General features: G+C 41.7%; 1 protein-coding gene across 1 annotated transcript in view; it reads right to left on the bottom strand.

Annotated features, from left to right (window-relative positions):
• GALNT10 (polypeptide N-acetylgalactosaminyltransferase 10) overlaps positions 1–18,679 on the bottom strand; it is a 270,053-nt gene that overhangs the window by 169,422 nt on the left and 81,952 nt on the right. The window lies entirely within an intron of this gene.

Genomic DNA, 18,679 nt, shown 5'->3' with positions numbered 1-18,679 from the left:
TGGACTCTAAGCACAAGAGAAGGGCGTACATCTTTGAAGAAATTAATCCCACATTACTTGTCAGCAGTGGCGCAGACTCCCTGCCGTTGCCTAGGTTACCTGAGCTGGGAGTTTAAGCCACTGCAGATCACACCCCTATTTACCTTAATTAATCAGATTGGTGTGGCTTCCTCTGGAGGGGTGCTTGGCCCTCCCCATGCCACCGGGGATAAGCAGGGAAGTTGGGAAGCACTTATGGTGAAAGGACTTAAGTACTGCAGGGAGGCAGCCCTGGAGGCCTGTGTGGGTGAAGGAAGACCACCACAGAAGGGCCACCTGGAACCAGGGTAGGAAACGAGAGGCTCATTGTAAACAGCATTCACTTGCCAAGAAATTTTAACTATCACTCAGAAGGCAAAAATACCCTGTCATCCAGGGCCTAATATTAAGTTGTATTATTCGGGTCTTTCAAAAGGAAAGCGTGAGACCTGAGAAAATAGCTGTCTCATATCTGAAGGGCCCCATTTTATTTTTCAGGCATTTAAAAATTACACAGACAAGAGGCAGGGGAGGGGGAAGCCTCTCAGTCTTCACACTGCAAAGGGCTTATTTTTCTAAGAAACACAATCTTTTAGTGACCTGAATCCAAGCATGGATGCCGCCTGCATTCCTGGCTTTCCCCCTTTCCTCTCTGGGTGTGTGTTTTTGTTTCACAGGTGATTGGACACGTGGCACTTGCTGGGTCGTTGTCTGGAATACGTCAGAACTCAAAGGACACAACATTTTATTAACATCAGCTTCCTTGCCAGATAGAAATGAACATATAAGAGAAAGACAAAACAGATGCATACACCCTTTGGACTTGGAATGCTTAAATGCAGCAAAATCATCTAAAGAAGGTGATGGCTCTAGGACTCTATCGTTAAACACTATACGTACAGGGTTGCTTTGAGTCAAAATCGACTAGGCGGCAGTAGGTTTGGTTTTTTGGGTATACTAAGCACTGCCTGCTCTACATACAGCCCCACCCTCATTTACCAGATTTAAATATTTGTCCAGGATGTTTCTTCAAGCACGTCATTAGTTCACATCCTTTTTTTTTTTTTAAAGGCATAAAGAGTAAGCAACAAAAGCTACTCCAAGCGACATGGCACTTAACAACCAGGCCTTGTTTTCTTCATCTGAAGAAGGGGGAGGATAAAAGCTGTCCAGGCTACTCCATCCAGTGGTTCAGAGGATCAAAAAGAGAACATGTATAGGAAAGTGTTCGGTGACTATGAAGGGCCACACACATGGAAATGGTCATCATCATCACCTAAACTTGGTCACTTATGAAACCAGTGGTCTCAAGTTGTTCAACTGGGAATCCGGAAAGACACTCCGCCCATCCATTTTTGCTCTGTAAAAAGCCAGTCCAGTCTGCAGGTTCAGGCCATCTCCAGCCTTGGCCTTGCCCTTGTTCTTATGCAGAATAAAGGTAAGGTTAGTTAACTGGTTATTCAGACACACAAATACAATGGAGCTAGACAGAAGTCTAGTATGAGGTGTATATACTATCCTGTTCCAATGTCAGCACTCATCAGGTGAAACACATAGAAGAATAGGTAAAGGCTAAAAGATGTGAAATATAGGCTTTGGTTAGGCAGTAAAGTTTCTAGGGGCTTCAGTTTTGAGCTAGATGGATGACACGGATTTATCAAGTGTAATCACATATGATAACTCAAATATGTCCTGAAAGTTAAGACCACTTGATCCCCACTAGGAGCCTTGGCTGAGCCACTTGGCTTTGGGATGAGTCTGGTAGGAGAAAGACTAGGATCCCTGGAGCCTAAGTTTTGGGGCTTAACATCTTCTTTTGGGTCACTGATCTGATCTGGACTTTTCAGATTAGCTTCAGTGCCCAGACTCTCTTTCTTCTTCCTTCAGACCAAGGCCCCACTTTTCATCTTGGTGTCACTGTGGGCCCCTGGTGGTCCAATGCCTCTTGCCCTCTGCCAGTTCAGCTCTCAGCTCACTCCCCAGGCATGTCCCAGACTCTCCCGTGCTGATGGCTGGCTGCCTGGATCTCCCTCCCCTAATGTGACTCTCCTCCTACCAGCCACACATCCACTCATAGTCAGAGGCCTGGAGATGGCCTCATTTGGGCTGTGGAAGCCTATCTGGTCGAGCAGACCTGCCGAGCCTACAAGTTCAGACCACCTCCAGCTTGGTCCTGCCCAGATCTAATAGTCTTACTTTTCTGCCCTAGATCCAGGTTGCTTTTACTGTCCCTCTAATACTACGTACAGGAGGAGGCACATCATTATAGACCAAGTGGCTCTAACATATTACAGATACTGCTCTCAGAGTGCCAAATGGATCAATCAGATTGTTTTCTGAAAAAAAAAAAAAAAATTATGTATTCACAGATTCCAATAAAAGAGCCAATAATGGTGGGATATAGTAGAAAATTTCCCAGAAAGGAACAATAATAACTAACGTTTATTGAGCTTAAAAATTTTTAAGCCCCTGCTTAAAAACGTTTAATGGCTTCTCATTGCTCCTAAGATGAAACCAAACTCCTTCACAAGCCTTTAAGGTTCTACAAGGCCCGGCCTCTGCCTCCATCTCCAGCCCATCCTACACCACGCTCCCCTTGGTCTCAGTGCACCGGTCAGATTTCTAAGTTCCTCAAACGCAGCTCACTCTCTCCTACCATGGGCCCTTGCACATGCTATTGCTTCTACCTAGAATACTTGTCACACTCTGTTCCCACTCCACCAAACTAACTTCGTATTTCAGCTCAGATGTCATTTCCTCCAGGAAGTGTTCAGTGACATCTTAGCGTAGGCTTCTGGCAAACACAGTATGGTCCTATCCTTCAGAGCACTAAGTAGAATTTTATTTAGAATGATTACTTGTTTAATGCCTATCCATGCCTGAAACAGACATTCCAGAAAGGCAGGGGCAACATGCGTTTTGCTCACCCCAATGTCTGGCTTGCTAACACCTAGAAGAATACCAGACAATTAATTATAAGTGCTCAGTAAATGTTAGCTAAATGAATGGATGAATGGGTACACACCAGGTGCCAGTCTCTGGAATTATTCCTGCTCAATGAATTATTACATCTTACCCTAAAAACAACCATATGAGATGGCTATAATTATTATACCCCCAAGTTATAAACTCTAACTAAGATTTTACAATAGTTAATTTGCCAGGATTTGAACCCAGGTTTGTCTAACTCTCATGCTTGTACTCTACTGTGCAAGGCGTGATTTCCAGTTGGGCAGTGGAAGACAAAAATTGCTAACATTTCTTTGTTTCTTTTATTTTAGAGCAAAAAATTTATTTTTGAGTGGGGATGAGCACAGAGGAAAGGAGATTTTTTTTTGTCCACATACCTGGATCTGAGCCATATAGAACTGAGGTACCTCAGACTTTTTATCCCTGACTTCCCTCTGCTTTTTGGGGTGCTCTTGAGAGAGGATAACCATTTAGACTTTATGTGAGTGAGAAATCAATCTCTGTGGTGTCACGTCACTGACATCTCAGCATTGACCTGTTATACCAGCTAACTTCACCAATAAGACTGCAAGTCCAAAATTACACACCAACATGCCTCCTTAGAGTTTACTGAATGGAATTTCATATTCTCTTGCCGCCTTTATGAACTTAAGAATGTTCTAAATTGTTATTGCAAGGTGGAAGGTGTTTGCCCAAACTTGTATGCTTCACTGTCTCCTCCCTCTGGATGCTGTCATCTGGTATACCCTAAATCTAATGAGATGTTTTGTTTGGTACATAACTCTCTGGGTAAGGGTCTGAAGATGAAGTTACCCCTCCATAAGGAGTAAAGCATCTGATGTTGTGTGTTGAGCATCTTCAGGCATTTCTAGCTGTCTAACTTTATGCATTTAGATCATAGCAGTCCGAAGATCCATCAGGGGGTGGCATTGTGGTATATAATGGAGTGCAATGTCAATGGGCTGTGTTGCTCCTAACATCTGGAATGACCTTATACGCCAGTTCCTCAGGGACCTGCTCCCACATGAGGTGGTTGGCTAACTGCTTTGGTGGTGGGGCTTACTAATTGCATTATCACATGTACCATCTGACCGTGCTAATAACTGCTCAAGCTGCACACTTGTGACTACAGTCACCATGTTATAAGCAATTATTTGGTTCTGTGCAAAAATGTTAATTTCATGCTTTGTAAACATAGCTCTTGTAAAAGACCAACCTGTCTATGAAAACTGCCTTTGACATCCCCAAGATAATCTTCAGGGAAGGGGGGGAAAAAAGAGGGGTAGCTTGTTAATCAGCTTCTACAACTTTCTTTCTCTTGAGCCTTTTATTATGATGAAAGAGGTATTGATGACAAGGTTCACCAAGAAGGCAGAGAAGGAAAAAAATAATACTAGAATTACTGAAAACTGACTTCTATGGATGCTAAAATTCTTGCAAATTCATTGTGTGCTTTCAACTAGGTAAAATGGGTTTGGGAACCTGAGAAAATTACGCACTTCAGGCTCATTGAACTGTAGCATTTTAGTGTTAGCGATGATCCCATCTGGAAATCTCATTCTGCTGGTGGAGGAAAAGGAGGCCCAGAGACATACATCCTACTATGCTCACACAGAGGTTAAGCCAGAGACAAGAATCAAACCCAGGGACCTGAATCCCTGAGTAGTGTGCTTTCCAGCAAGATGTGGGCCCTAGGTAGAGAGAGAACGCCTAAAGGTTTAAAAAGTTAAGGAGAGTTCTATTTCGTTGAGTAGTGACTAGGTCTTAAGAGCTAGCAAGTGGCCACATGAGCTTGAATAATTGGTCTCCATTTACCTGAAGCAACAGAGGAAGGAGAGGCTGGAATTGGAGGAGAAAATGGAGTATGTGTCTGGTTGCCTCCTTTGCCATGAGACTAGAAGAACTGGATGGGGGCCCGGCTACCAATACTGAATATTTTGATCAAAGATTCTATAGAAGTATCCTGATCAAAAGAGGGAAAAATATAGAACAAAATTTTAAATTCTCAATGAAATCCAGACTTTCTGGAGCCATTCAGGCTGGATGACCCCCTGAAACTACTGCCCCGAGAGAATCCTTAAATTTTAAACCTTAAACCGAAACTATTCCCTGAAGTCTTCTTTGAACCAAAAAATAGCTTGTTTTAATTAGCAAAGTACATCTGCTTTGAGCATTGTGTTCTTTTAAAGAATTAATCTGTATGAGATCAAACTGACAACGGTAACTCAAAAGGTTAGATGGGCAGTTTAGGGGGCAGTGAGTTTAAGATAATGGTGGTAGAATAATGTGGAAAAGGATAGTGAGAATGGTAGCACCACTTGAAGAATGTAACTGTCACTGAATTGCATATACAGAAAGTGTTGAAATGGTGTATCTCTGGCTGTGTATACTTTCACAAAAAAAAAAAAAAAAAAAAAGCTGAGGAGAGCAAGACTCCAGTCATTCTCTTCTCCAGTAATTCCCTAACGCTACGTGTGTTTCTGACATCCGCCCTGTTAGATGGGGACTAGAAGCTAGCTGACAAAGCAGACCATGTAATTTAAATCAAGAAGCATTTCTTGGACATTAACTAGCAGTGCTTCTCAAACTTTGCTGCCAAAGACCACCCTCCCCCCCATTCCAGCTTCCCCAAAAGCAGAGGATACAACATGCTCAGAGCAGGAGCATCTGGGAGCAGTTTGATCACAAGTGGCCACGGCAAGCCGGGCAGGAAGCTTCTAGGAAGTCCTCTGACTTATCTTAAATATTCCTGCGAAGTTTACTTTCCACTCTGTGATGTGTATGTTCTATTTTACTATAAAAATTATGTGTTTATTTCCTGTATTCTCCAAATAGTTTGAGTAAACTTGATGCTTTTGGAAGGTGTACCCTATTTATCTAAGATGAACTCACTGTATGAAAGCCCAGCAAGAATCCAATGAACTATCACATAAGCAGAAGGCAGTAAAACCCACAGTGCACCAAGGGGCCAGGCGGTGGGCTGTGTACGCACAGGGGAAGGGAGATCAACTTGGAGTGAGGTTCTCCAGAAGGATGAATAAGTTTTTTCTTTTCTTTTTTTTTTAATGACAATCTACACACACACACAAAGAAGAAAATTAAAATCCTTATAGGAAACTCAGTAAAGAGTACAAGGGATCTCATTCTATTTTTCCTTACCACTACATGTGAAATCTACAATTATCTCAAAATAAAAAAAATTCATTAAAATAAACCCCTCATAATCCCACCACCCAGTAATAACTACTGTTAATGATTTCATGGTTACCCTTCTTGTCTTGTTTCAATGTGTGTCTGAAATCTGAAGACTTAATTGAAGATCTGGAACCAGCCTTCTTCACCTATCATTGTATCAAGAATTTTCCTGTCATTAAAAGTTCTTTGAAAGTATTTTCAAAAGGCGTACTATATTCTAATCCATGGATAGATCCTATCCCCTACTGCTCAATGTGTAATTGCTTCCAAGTTTCTATTATTAAAAAATGTTTCAATAAACATCTTATACACATCCCACATTTCTGATGAACTCCTCAGGCTTGACTCCCAGAAAGCGAATTCCTGGATCATTTTTAAGGCTCTCATCATATATTGACAAATTTCTTTCCTGATGTGAGTTGGAGGGGAAGTGGGACATATTTTTTTTTTTTTAATGACACTGAAAAATGTCTCAATAGAAAACCTTTAGGAGACTGCTAAGTGCCTAATTGGTGATTTTCAAATGCAAGGCCATCTGGGAGCCAGGTAAGTGGGTCTAGAAAACCCAAAAACCCACCTGCCTGCAAAATGGGCTCGGTGCTTCATCCAGCTGTCATGCCTTCCTGACATCTCAATGCAAAATGAGCTTCAAGGAGAGATGCACTAAACCAGGACATATGGGACTGTCTTCTGTAAAAGGAGGTTGTTCACTCTTCTCCTAGGAGAGTAATAATTTGGGAAATATGCATAAACCATTGCTGCTAGGATATAAACAGCATGAAATTATCCAAACTTGGAGCCATTAAAGATGTACATTGTGAATTTAGAACCAAAACACTCTATAAATTCACAGCAAATCTGCACACTGAAAAATCAGCCTGCACACTGGAAAAGCAGTTGCTGGTTTAGAGGACTTTGCAGATGCTCCTGACTGTATCCTCTGGGTGGGCGCAAGGTGTGAAGCCAGTGGCTCTTCTGGAAGGCCTTATCCAGATCAGGAAAACAAGGAAGCTCCAAGGTCCCTTCCATTATGCTCCAAATTACTTTTTTTTTTTTTTTTCCTTTTATTTGCTGTTTAAGATAAAACATAGTGGCTATTAAAATAGCGTCAAAATGTCACATGATTCTTACAATTAAAGTACGGTCATTTAAATGAAAATCAAATGAGTATTTACTTTTTTAAAATAATTTTTATTGTGCCTTAAGTGGAAGTTTACAAATCAAGTCAGTCTCTCACACAAAAACTTACATACACCTTGCTACATGCTCCCAATTACTCTCCCCTTAATGAGACAGCCCATTCTCTCCCTCCACTCTCTCTTTTCGTGTCCATTTCACCAGCTTCTAGCCTCCTCTACCCTCCTACCTCCCCTCCAGACAGGAGATGCCAACATAGCCTCAAGTGTCCACCTGATCCAAGAAGCTCACTCCTCACCAGCATCCCTCTCCAACCCACTGTCCAGTTCAATCCCTGTCTGAAGAGTTGGCTTCAGGAACGGTTCCTGTCCTGGGCCAGCAGAAGGTCTGAGGGCCATGACCACTGGGGTCCTTCTAGTCTCAGTCAGACCATTAAGTCTGGTCTTTTTATGAGAATTTGGGGTCTGCATCCCACTGCTCTCCTGCTCCCTCAGGGGTTCTCTGTTGTGTTCCCTGTCAGGGCAGTGATCAGTTGTAGCCAGGCACTATCTATCCAAATTACTTTTATTTTTAAATTGAGATATAACTCACACAATGTAAAATTCACCCTTTGAAGTGTATAAGTCCGTGGGCTTTAGTATATTCCAAAGCTGTAACATCACTGCCACTATCTAATTCTAGATCATTTTTATCACTACAAAAAGAAACTTACCCATTAGCTGTCAGTCCCCACTAACCTACATTCTTTCTCTATGGATTTGCCTATTCTGGACATTTCATATGAGTGGAATCATACACTATGTGGCCCTTTGTGTCTGGCCTATTTCACTTAGCATGATGTTTTCGAGGTTCATCCATGCTGTAGCATAAATCGGCATTTCATCCCTTTTTCTAGCTAAATAATATTCCATAGTATATGTTGTGGGCTGAACGTGTCCCCTAAAAAGATATTTTGAAGTCCTCACCCCCACTACCTGTGAATGTGACCTTATTTGGAAATGAGGTCTTTGTAGATGTAATCAAGTTAGGACAGGGTCATACTAAATTAGGGTGGGCGCTAATCTGACAGTGTCCCTATACGGAAAGAAAGACTTAGAGACGAAGACATAGAAAACATTATGCTAAGTGAAACAGTATCAGGCAAAATGATCTCATGGCTTGCAACTGGGAAATGTTTCCCAATATCTTAAGGCTTCTGCTTGGCATCCTCAGGGAGCTCACTGGACACGCAGCAGGTCAGGCTGAGGCAGAGGTGAGTGAGTCAATCTGAGGGGCACTGGGCAATCTGGGTACCTGCCTCAAAGTGGCCCTCGGTAACACGTGCCCGGCAGGGCTGTCTTGACGGTTGGAGTTAATTGAGGTTGGTGAACTACAACAGGGTATAGCACTAGAGAATAATACCCACCACCCCCAGCACATTAATGAGCTCTGACATAGATCACATCTGCAACTGTAGCTCCACAGCTTCCCCAACACAAATGAAGACTTGAAGCACTAAGCTGAGGGGGGCATTATTATGGAATCTGTGACCTAGTCCTGGCTTAGCCACTGAGTCCCTGTGTGATACCAGGCAGGTAAATCAACCTCTCTGGGCCCCTCCCTCACCTGTAGTGTGGGAAGAAGGGGCACATGTGAAGTTTCTTAAAACTTTAGGGGTCTCTCATCCAGAGAAAAAAAATGGATTATCCTCAGCTGACAGCTGTCTTCTCAACAGCAACAACACAGAAGTGAGAAAATAATGGGATAAAATCTTAAAAGTGTTGAAAGAAAATAACTTAGAATTCTATAGCAAGAATGAAAACATAACAATATCCTGCAAGAATAAAAGTGGAAATACAAAAATGATATGTTCAGGCAAATAAAAGTAAGCGTTTGCCACCAGAGGTGCAAGAAAAAATGTCAAGTAATGAAAATGATAAATATATGGATAAATTTAAATAAACATTGACTATATGAAGCCAACAAACAAAAACTATAGGGGTCTCTCATACTAGGCAGGATATTGTCAGTTAATGTTACCAATTAGACAACTCACTCAGACACATTCCTTGCCAAAGGAAAAACGTTACAAGAGAAATGAAATGCAATGTAACTAAATCCTATGAAGTAACAATACCAGTAGCAACTCATTCACATGAAGTATCTCTTTATTCTTATGTAGCTCTTATGAGTCTTTCATATACATCATCTTACTTGTCCCCACATGAGGTAGATTTAAAAAAAATAAAAAGTTGCCAATGAGTTGGCCTCGTGTGTGTCAGAGCAGAACTCTGCTCCATGGGGTTTTCAATGGCTGATTTTTCGGAAGCAGACTGCCAGGCCTTTTGAGAAGCCTTTGGGTGGACTTAAACCTCCAACCTTTCAGTTAGCAGCTGAGTACGTTAATAGTTGGTCTCACTCAGGGGGTGTTATGGTAGATTGAGGTTAAGTCGTCACCCCCCATTTCACAGATGAAGGTTCAAAGATAAGAGGTTCACTCCTTCACTCATTAACAGTGACCATGAAGGATTCATCATGTGCCAAATGCTCTTCTAGACCCTGGGGACACAACAGCAAGCTAAACTGGTAGGTATCTGCCATCGTGAGCTTTCAATTGGGCAGGGTAGAAGAACAGTTAAATAAGCAGCAACAACACTATGTAAGAACCACTAAGAGAACTGCACGGAGTGCCTGCAGGGACACCTAACCTTGGCTAGTGATTTGCCACAGGGTCGTTCACAGAGTGCATGGCACTGAGACCTCTGACTGCTAGTCTAGGGTTCTTCCCATTCTGCCAAGGTTGAGAAACATATATGCCTCAGATGTTGGTGTGTGCCATCAAGTCAATTTCAACTCATAGCGAGCCCATGTGACAGAGTAGAGCTGCTCCATGGGATTTCCTAGGCTGTAATCTTTAAGGAAGCAGATCACCAGGTCTTTCTCCTGAGGAGCTGCTAGGTAGGTTCCAACTGCCAACCGTTTGGTTAGCAGCCAAGTCTTAACCATTGTGCCACAGACAGAAGGAATAAAACTCTTGCCAGGGGCCCACTTGGCGGTGGGAGAACGGCCATGGAAATTTTCCCTTTGATTGGTGCTGAATATAAGGCTGCTGAATGAGTACTCCAGTGCTCAAGGGCCTCATCTCCTAAAGAGATAAGAGGCCTGGGCAAGATTCCCAATGGGTGTGGGCTTTGAGTAACCTCCCTGAGCTTCTTGAGCCCCACAGCAGTATGTGATTCCTCTAGAGAGTGCCAAGAGCCCATGGTAGGAGATTGGATCCCTCTCCCTCAGTTTCCCCATCTGTCAGGTAAAGAGGCTGAACTAAGGCTTGCTTTTTAGCCCTAACCTACCTATCAGCCTTGGGAACTTTTTTCCTTTCTCCACCAAAACACAAAGACAAGGGATGAGTTGGTGAGTTTCAATGGCGTTTCATAAAATGAAATTAACAGTGTCAGGAATCTTTATTGACCTCCAAAGTCAAATTCTTCAAGGCAGATTGGCTGAACACAGCTGTTTAATAATGGGTTCCTCCATCCACTCAACCTCACACTCCTCTGCAGTTAATAGGGCCATGGCCCATAACTCATCCCATGAGAGAGAGAAAAGCAAGAACGGGCTGCAGTCTATACTTTCTGCAGAGGTTGGTTCATAAAGCAATATTTATACATTCCCTTTAACCCCGCACTGCATGAGCTCTATTACCAGTTAATTAAATTGTAGCCATTTTATAAACTGACTTGTGGTTGTGATCAGCATCTAAATTTACAGATCCACGAGGCTGCACTGACTCGCGTGAAGAAGCTAAATAATACTCACTTAAAAGAGCATTAAATTGTGCAGAACCATCATGAGCAGTCAATAAAGCCTTCATGTTAAACAGAATTTAAAGAGATGGTATTTGTTACTTTACTCCCTTGAGGAACATATGCTTTTAAAAGTTACTTCCTGCCCCTCAACTCCCTGCGACTAGAGTGGTTTTGACAATTTTCTTGATTTGTTTAAAACGAATGATTATAAAACTTTGTTAGAGGCATTTTCATTAATTTAAAAAGGGGTGTGCCTTGGATTCTGCCACTGTCATAAAGGAAAACGAGACAGGAGCCTAATTAAGTAACAAAGGCTTAGCCAAAACCTCGGTTCCAGAGGCATAATCTCCTTTGCCAGGCACGGGACAGATGACTGGCTGCATGCTCTCGCCATCCTCCTCGGCCTAATCCTCCCTCCTCAGCAAGAAGCATTCCGACAGTGTCTGGAATAATAACGTAATTACGGAGAGCTAAAACACCTCATCCGTGAAGGAAAAGGATTTGGATTTTTTCAAATACGGGAAGGAGAATTAAAGGGATCAAGGGTGGGTCTTTTGGGAAGGGGAGGGCAATGGTTAGAACGATCTATCTATTTACCTCCTTCCCCTCAAGCACACATACTTCTCAGAGGGGAAATAATTGCTTTTGACAAAGTCACGATGGTCAGTTAAGCCAAAATGGCCGCTGCACTCAGCCAAAAACAGACAAAATCATCAAATATCTTTCCAAACAAAAGTCAGTTTTGTTTCCACTCTTCTTCTTTTGGTCTGGATTATAAAGTCCTCTCTGGTCTGAAGAAAAACATGCAGAATTATAGGACAGAGATTGTGTTTTGTGAATCTTATATTCCCTAGACTTGGCACAAGGGCTGGTACACTGAAAGTGCTCAGTAAATATTTGCTGCCTGGTGTCAGCTATACTTTGGTTCTTCATGTTGTTCAAGCAATTAATCTCACTTTGCAATTTCAATCTGGAAGAAAACCACCCTTCAGAATATTTTGAGTGCAGGGACTTATAGTACACCTAAGTATCATAAAAGACAAAAGACAGAGGCCACAAGCTGGAGCCATAATCACTATGAATCAAAGAGCATTCCACAAAGGCTTAGGGGCTCAAAAGAGGTGGCTCCTGGGATTGCTTTAGGGAGGGAGGGAGGGAGGCAGGAGGAGACTGATGGGCCCCTGCCCCCATCCCATGCCCATTTCAACAAAAGCAACTCACTTTTACCTGCTTTTCATATTAGACCATCACATAAAATATCCTTGGAAGAAAAAGTTCCTACACCTGGATATTCACATAGTCTCAAAGTATCTCCCCATAAGATGTTTATTAATTATAAAGGGAAAAACTGTAACTTTACATTGGAGAAACCTGGCAGACATCACCTTAACCAGGTGATCAAAGTTAATATCGCCAGTAATGAGACATCATATACCCCTGATATAATACACTGAAAAGGGCCCAGCATCATTTCTGTGCTATTCTTGCCCAAATGTATAATGCCAAACTAATCATGAGAAAACACTGGACAAACCCAAACTGAGTGACATTCAACAAAATAACTGCCGATTCTTTTCAAAAGTGTCAAAGTCATGAAAGACAAGGAAAGACTAAGACACCTGGATTGGATCCTGGACCAGTAAAAGAACATTAATGAGAAAAGCTCATGATATTTAAATAAGGTCTGTAGATTAGTTAAGGAGCCCTGGTGGCACAAACTGAAATGTTGGTGGTTTGATCCCACCCAGTGGCTCTGCAGGAGAAAGACCTGGTGATCTGCTCCCATAAAGATTACAGCCTAGAAAACCCTATAGGGCAGTTCTACTCTGTCACATGGGATCACTATAAATCAAAATCGACTTGATGACACCTATCAACAATAATAATTAGTTAATAATATTGTGTAAATGTTAACTTCATGGTCTAGATAATTATACTATGGATACAGAAGATGTTTATATTAGGAAAAAAACCAAAAACCCAGTGCTGTCGAGTCAATTCTGACTCATAGCAACCCTATAGGACAGAGGAGAACTGCCCCATAGAGTTTCCAAGGAGCGCCTGGCAGATTTGAACTGCTGACCCTTTGGTTAGCAGCTATAGCACTTAACCACTATGCCACCAGGGTTTCCTTATATTAGGAAAAGCTGGGCAAAAGGTATGAAGAATTATTTTCGCAACTGCTTTGTAAATTTAAAATTATTTCAAAATAAAAGGTTAAAAAATAGTTTCTGCAACTACATAACAAAAAACCAAACCCACTGTGGTTGAATCAATTGACTCATAAGTGACCCCACGTGTTACAGAGTAGAAGTGCTCCACAGGGTTTTCTTGGCTGTAATCTTTCATGTGTGTGTGCTTTAAGTGAAAGTTTACAAATCAAGTCAGTCTCTCACACAAAAACTTATATACACCTTGCCACATACTCCCAGTCGCTCTCCCCCTAATGAGACAGCCTGCTCCCTCCCTCCACTCTTTTCGTGTCCATTTCGCCAGCTTCTAACCCCTCTACCCTCTCATCTTCCCTCCAGACAGGAGTTGCCAACATAGTCTCAAGTGTCCACTTGATCCAAGAAGTTCACTCCTCACCAGCATCCCTTTCCAACCGGTTGTCCAGTCCAATCCATGTCTGAAGAGTTGGCTTTGGGAATGGTTCCTGTCCTGGGCCAACAGAAGGTCTGGGGGCCATGACCTCCAGGGTCCTTCTAGTCTCAGTCAGACCATTAAGTCTGGTCTTTTTACAAGAATTTCAGGTCTGCATCCCACTGCTCTCCTGCTCCCTCGGGGGTTCTCTGTTGTGTTCCTCATCAGGGCAGTCATCAGTTGTAACCAGGCATCATCTAGTTCTTCTGGTCTCCGGTTAATGTAGTCTCTGGTTTATGTGGCCCTTTCTGTCTCTTGGGCTCGTAATTACCTTGTGTCCTTGGTGTTCTTCACTCTCCTTTGATCCAGGTGGGTTGAGACTCATTGATGCATCTTAGATGGCTGCTTGCTAGCATATAAGACCCCAGACGCCACTCTTCAAAGTGGGATGCAGAATGTTTTCTTAATAGATTTTATTACGCCAATTGACTTAGATGTCCCCGGAAACCATGGTCCCCAAACCCCTGCCACTGCTAGGCTTGCCTTCAAGGCATTCAGTTTATTCAGGAAACTTGTTTGCTTTTGGTTTAGTCCAGTTGTGCTGACCTCTCCAGTATTGCGTGTTGTCTTTCCCTTCACCTAAAGTAGGTCTTATCTAATTAATGAGTGCTCCTCTCCCACCCTCCCTCCCTCCCGCTCTCATAGCCATCAAAGAATATCTTCTTCTGTGTTTAAAATATTTCTCGAGTTCTTATGATAGTGGTCTTATAGAATATTTGTCCTTTTGCAACTGACTAATTTCACTCAACATAATGCCTTCCAGATTCCTCCATGGTATGAAATGTTTCACAGATTCCTCACTGTTCTTCATTGATTCGTAGTATTCCATTGTGTGAATATACCATAATTTATTTATCCATTTATCTGTTGATGGGCACCTTGGTTGCTTCCATCTTTTTGCTATTGTAAACAGTGCTGCAAGGAACATGGGTGTGCATATATCTGTTCATGTAAAGGCTCTTATTTCTCTAGGATATATTCCAAGGAGTGGGATTGCTGGATCGTATATGGTAGCTCTATTTCTAGCTTTTTAAGGAAGCACCAAATCGACTTCCAAAGTGGTTGTACCATTTGACATTCCCACCAGCAGTGTATAAGTGCTCCAATCTCTCCACAGCCTCTCCAACGTTTATTATTTTGTGTTTTTTGGATTAATGCCAGCCTTTTTTTTGTTGTTGTTGTTGGGGTGAGATGAAATCTCATTGTAGTTTTGATCTGCATTTCTCTAACGGCTAGTGATCGTGAACATTTCCTCATATATCTGTTAGCTACCTGAATGTCTTCTTTAGTGAAGTGTCTGTTCATATCTTTTGCCCATTTCCTAACTGGATTATTTGTCTTTTTGTAGTTGAGTTTTTGCAGTATCATGTAGATTTTAGAGATCAGACACTGATCGGAAATGTCATAGCTAAAAACTTTTTCCCATTCTGTAGGTAGTCTTTTTACTCTTTTGGTGAAGTCTTTAGATGAGCATAGGTGTTTGATTTTTAGGAGCTCCCAGTTTATCTAGTTTTTCTTCTGCATTGATGGTAATGTTTTGAATCCTGTTTATGCCATGTATTAGGGCTCCTAACATTGTCCCTATTTTTTCTTCCACGATCTTTATCATTTTAGATTTTATATTTAGGTCTTTGACCCATTTTGAGTTAGTTTTTGTGCATGGAGTGAGGTATGGGTCTTGTTTCATTTTTTGGCAGATGGTTATCTAGTTATGCCAGCATCATTTGTTAAAAAGACTGTCTTTTCCCCATTTAACTGTTTTGGGGCCTTTGTCAAATATGTACTGCTTATATGTGGATGGATTTATGTCTGGATTCTCACTTCTGTTCCATTGGTCTATGTATCTGTTGTTGTACCAGTACCAGGCTGTTTTGACTACTGTGGCAGCATAATAGGTTCTAAAATCAGGGAGAGTAAGGCCTCCTACTTTGTTCTTTTTCAGTAATGCTTATCCGGGGCCTCTTTCCCTTCCATATGAAGTTGGTGATTTGTTTCTCCATCTCATTAAAAAATGTCGTTGGAATTTGGATCGGAATTGCATTAAATCTGTAGATCACTTTCAGCAGAATAGACATTTTTATAATGTTAAGTCTTCCTATCCATGAGCAAGGTATGTTTTTCCACTTACGCAAGTCTCTTTTGGCTTCTTGCAGAAGTTTTTTGTAGTTTTCTTTGCATAAGTCTTTTATATCTCTGATAAGATTTATCCCTGAGTATTTTATCTTCTTAGGGGCTACTGTAAATGGTATTGATTTGGTGATTTCCTCTTCAATGTTCTTTTTATTTTGTTTTGGTGTAGAGGAATCCAACTGATTTTTGTATGTTTATCTTGTATCCCGATACTCCGCTGAACTTTTCTATTAGTTTCAGTAGTTTTCTGGAGGATTCCTTAGGATTTTCTGCGTATAAGATCATGTCGTCTGCAAACAGAGATACCTTTTTTTTTTAATATTTTATTTTAATTTTGGTGAAAATATATACAGCATAACCCATTCCCATTCAACAGTTTCTAGACATAATGATCAGTGACATTAGTTATGTTCTTCACATTATATCAACATTCTCTTTATTTCTATTCCAGTTGTTTCACTCCCATTGATTTAAATTCCATGCCCCACAAGCTTTTCATCTATGCTTTAGAATATTTCCTGTCTTACACAGATAATTTTTAAAATAATTTTTATTGTACTTTAAGTGAAAGTTTACAAATCAAGTCAGTCTCTCACACACAAACTTATATATACCTTACTACATACTCCCAATTACTCTCCCTTTTTCTAACGAGACAGCCTGCTCCCTCCTTCCGGTCTCTCTTTTCATGACCATTTTGCCAGCTTCTAACCACCTCTACCCTCCTACCTCCTCTCCAGACAGGGGATGCCAACATAGTCTCAAGTGTCCACCTGATGCAAGTAGCTCACTCCTCATCAGCATCCCTCTCCAACCCACTGTCCAGTCCAATCCATGCCTGATGAGTTGGCTTCAGGAATGGTTCCTGTCCTGGGCCAAGAGAAGGTTTGGACCATGACCGCCAGGGTCCTTCTAGTCTCAGTCAGACCATTAAGTCTGGTCTTTTTATGAGAATTTGGGGTCTGCATCCCACTGTTCTCCTGCTCCCTCAGGGGTTCTCTGTTTTGTTCCCTGTCAGAAACATAGATACTTTTACTTCTTCCTTGTCTTGGCTGTAATCTTTATGGAAGCAGATTGCCAAGCCTTTCTTCTGGGGTGCTGCTGGGTAGGTTCAAATCACCATTAGGTTAGCAACTGATCACTGTTTGTGCCACTGAGGGACCTTCTGCAACTAAATACACTTTGAAAAATCACAACCCAAGAGAAATACAACCGGACTTGTGCTTAGATTGATCTTCAAATATTGACAAAGGCAGACCTCACTGGGTACCAGTGGCAATTCAGTCTTCTGATCAAAGCCATGAGTTATCTGCATCATGAATAGCCAAGACAAAATGCCCTGGACCTGCCTGGGGCAAAAGTCCAAAGAGCAGGTGCCTTGGTTTCTTAGTGCTGCTGTTACAGAAATGCCATAAGTGGGTAGTTTTAAAGAAGAGAAATTTATTTTCTCACAGTTCAGGAGGCTAGAAGTCTAAATTCAGAACATGGCTCTAAGAGGAGGTCCTTCCTTGTCTATTTCAGCTTCTAGCAGCTGGCAATCCTTGGAGTTCTGGGGCTTGTGAATTCATCTGCCTCCATTTTAGCCTATTATGGATTAAATTGTGCCCCAACCCCCCCAAAATAAGTGTTGCAAATCCTAACCCCTATACCTGTGAAGGTAATCCCATTTGGGAACATGGTTTTCTTTGTTATGTTAATGAGCCCACATCAGTGAACAGTGGGTCTTAAACCAATCTCTTTTGAAATATAAAAGGAGCAGATTAAGCACAGTGGGTGGCCATGAGTCAGAACTGATTCCACAGCAAGCAACTAACAAAATCAGATATAGAAAGGAACAAGCAAGCATGAATGGGGAAAAGATGCCATGTGGAGACCTACAAGGAATGCCAAGAAGAATGCTACAGAAGCTGAGACAAGGATTTTCCCTCGAGATGGAGAGAGAAAGCCTTTCCCTAGAGCTGCAGGCACCCTGAATTCGGACTTCCAGCTCTTAAACTGTAAGAAAATAAATTTATGTTCATTAAAGTCACTCACTTGTAGTATTTCTGTTATAGCAGCATTAAGAAACTAAGACATCATCAGGTAGCATCTGTCTTCCCCCTGCGTCTGCATGTGTCTCTATGTCTATGCTGCTCTTTATATAACTCGAAGAGATTAGGTTTAGAATCCACCCTACACTGGTGTAGTCTCAAATGACTAATTGATCATATCACATTAGATCATATTATGGAAAGTGATTACATTATATAAGATCACATCCACAGGTATTGTTAGGTGTCCTCCAGTTGGTTTCGACTCACAGCAACCCTATGTACAACAGAACAAAACATTGCCCAGTCCTGTGTCATTTTCTGTCACAGCTATGTTTGAGCCCATTATTGCAGCCACTGTGTCAATCCATCTCATCAAGGGTCTTCCTCTTTTTTGCTGACCCTTTGCTAAGTATGATGTCCTTTTTCTGAGACTGGTCCCTCCTGATAACATGTCCAAAGTATGTGAGATGCAGTCTTATCATCTTTGCTTCTAAGGAGTATTCTGGCTGTACAGTCCATAGTATATTCAATATTCTTTGCAAGTATAGAATTTAGGATTCCAGCACATATTTGGGGGGACACAATTCAGTCCATAACAACAAGCAATAAGGATCATTCACAGTGATGAGCAGGCTGACTATTCTGCACAAATGTCTAGAAAGCATAGGAAACCTACATCCCTTTAAGTGACAAGAGTCATGGGATGGAATCAGTGACCAGGCCAGTGGATGTCCCATTTATCTGGTGGTCAGTCTCAAAGGCTTCACC

This window comes from Loxodonta africana, chromosome 2, assembly GCF_030014295.1.
Source record: "Loxodonta africana isolate mLoxAfr1 chromosome 2, mLoxAfr1.hap2, whole genome shotgun sequence".
In the NCBI taxonomy this organism is placed as follows: domain Eukaryota; kingdom Metazoa; phylum Chordata; class Mammalia; order Proboscidea; family Elephantidae; genus Loxodonta; species Loxodonta africana.
The sequence above is the reverse complement of the archived record's forward strand: the minus strand, read 5'-3'. Positions and strand labels throughout refer to the sequence as shown.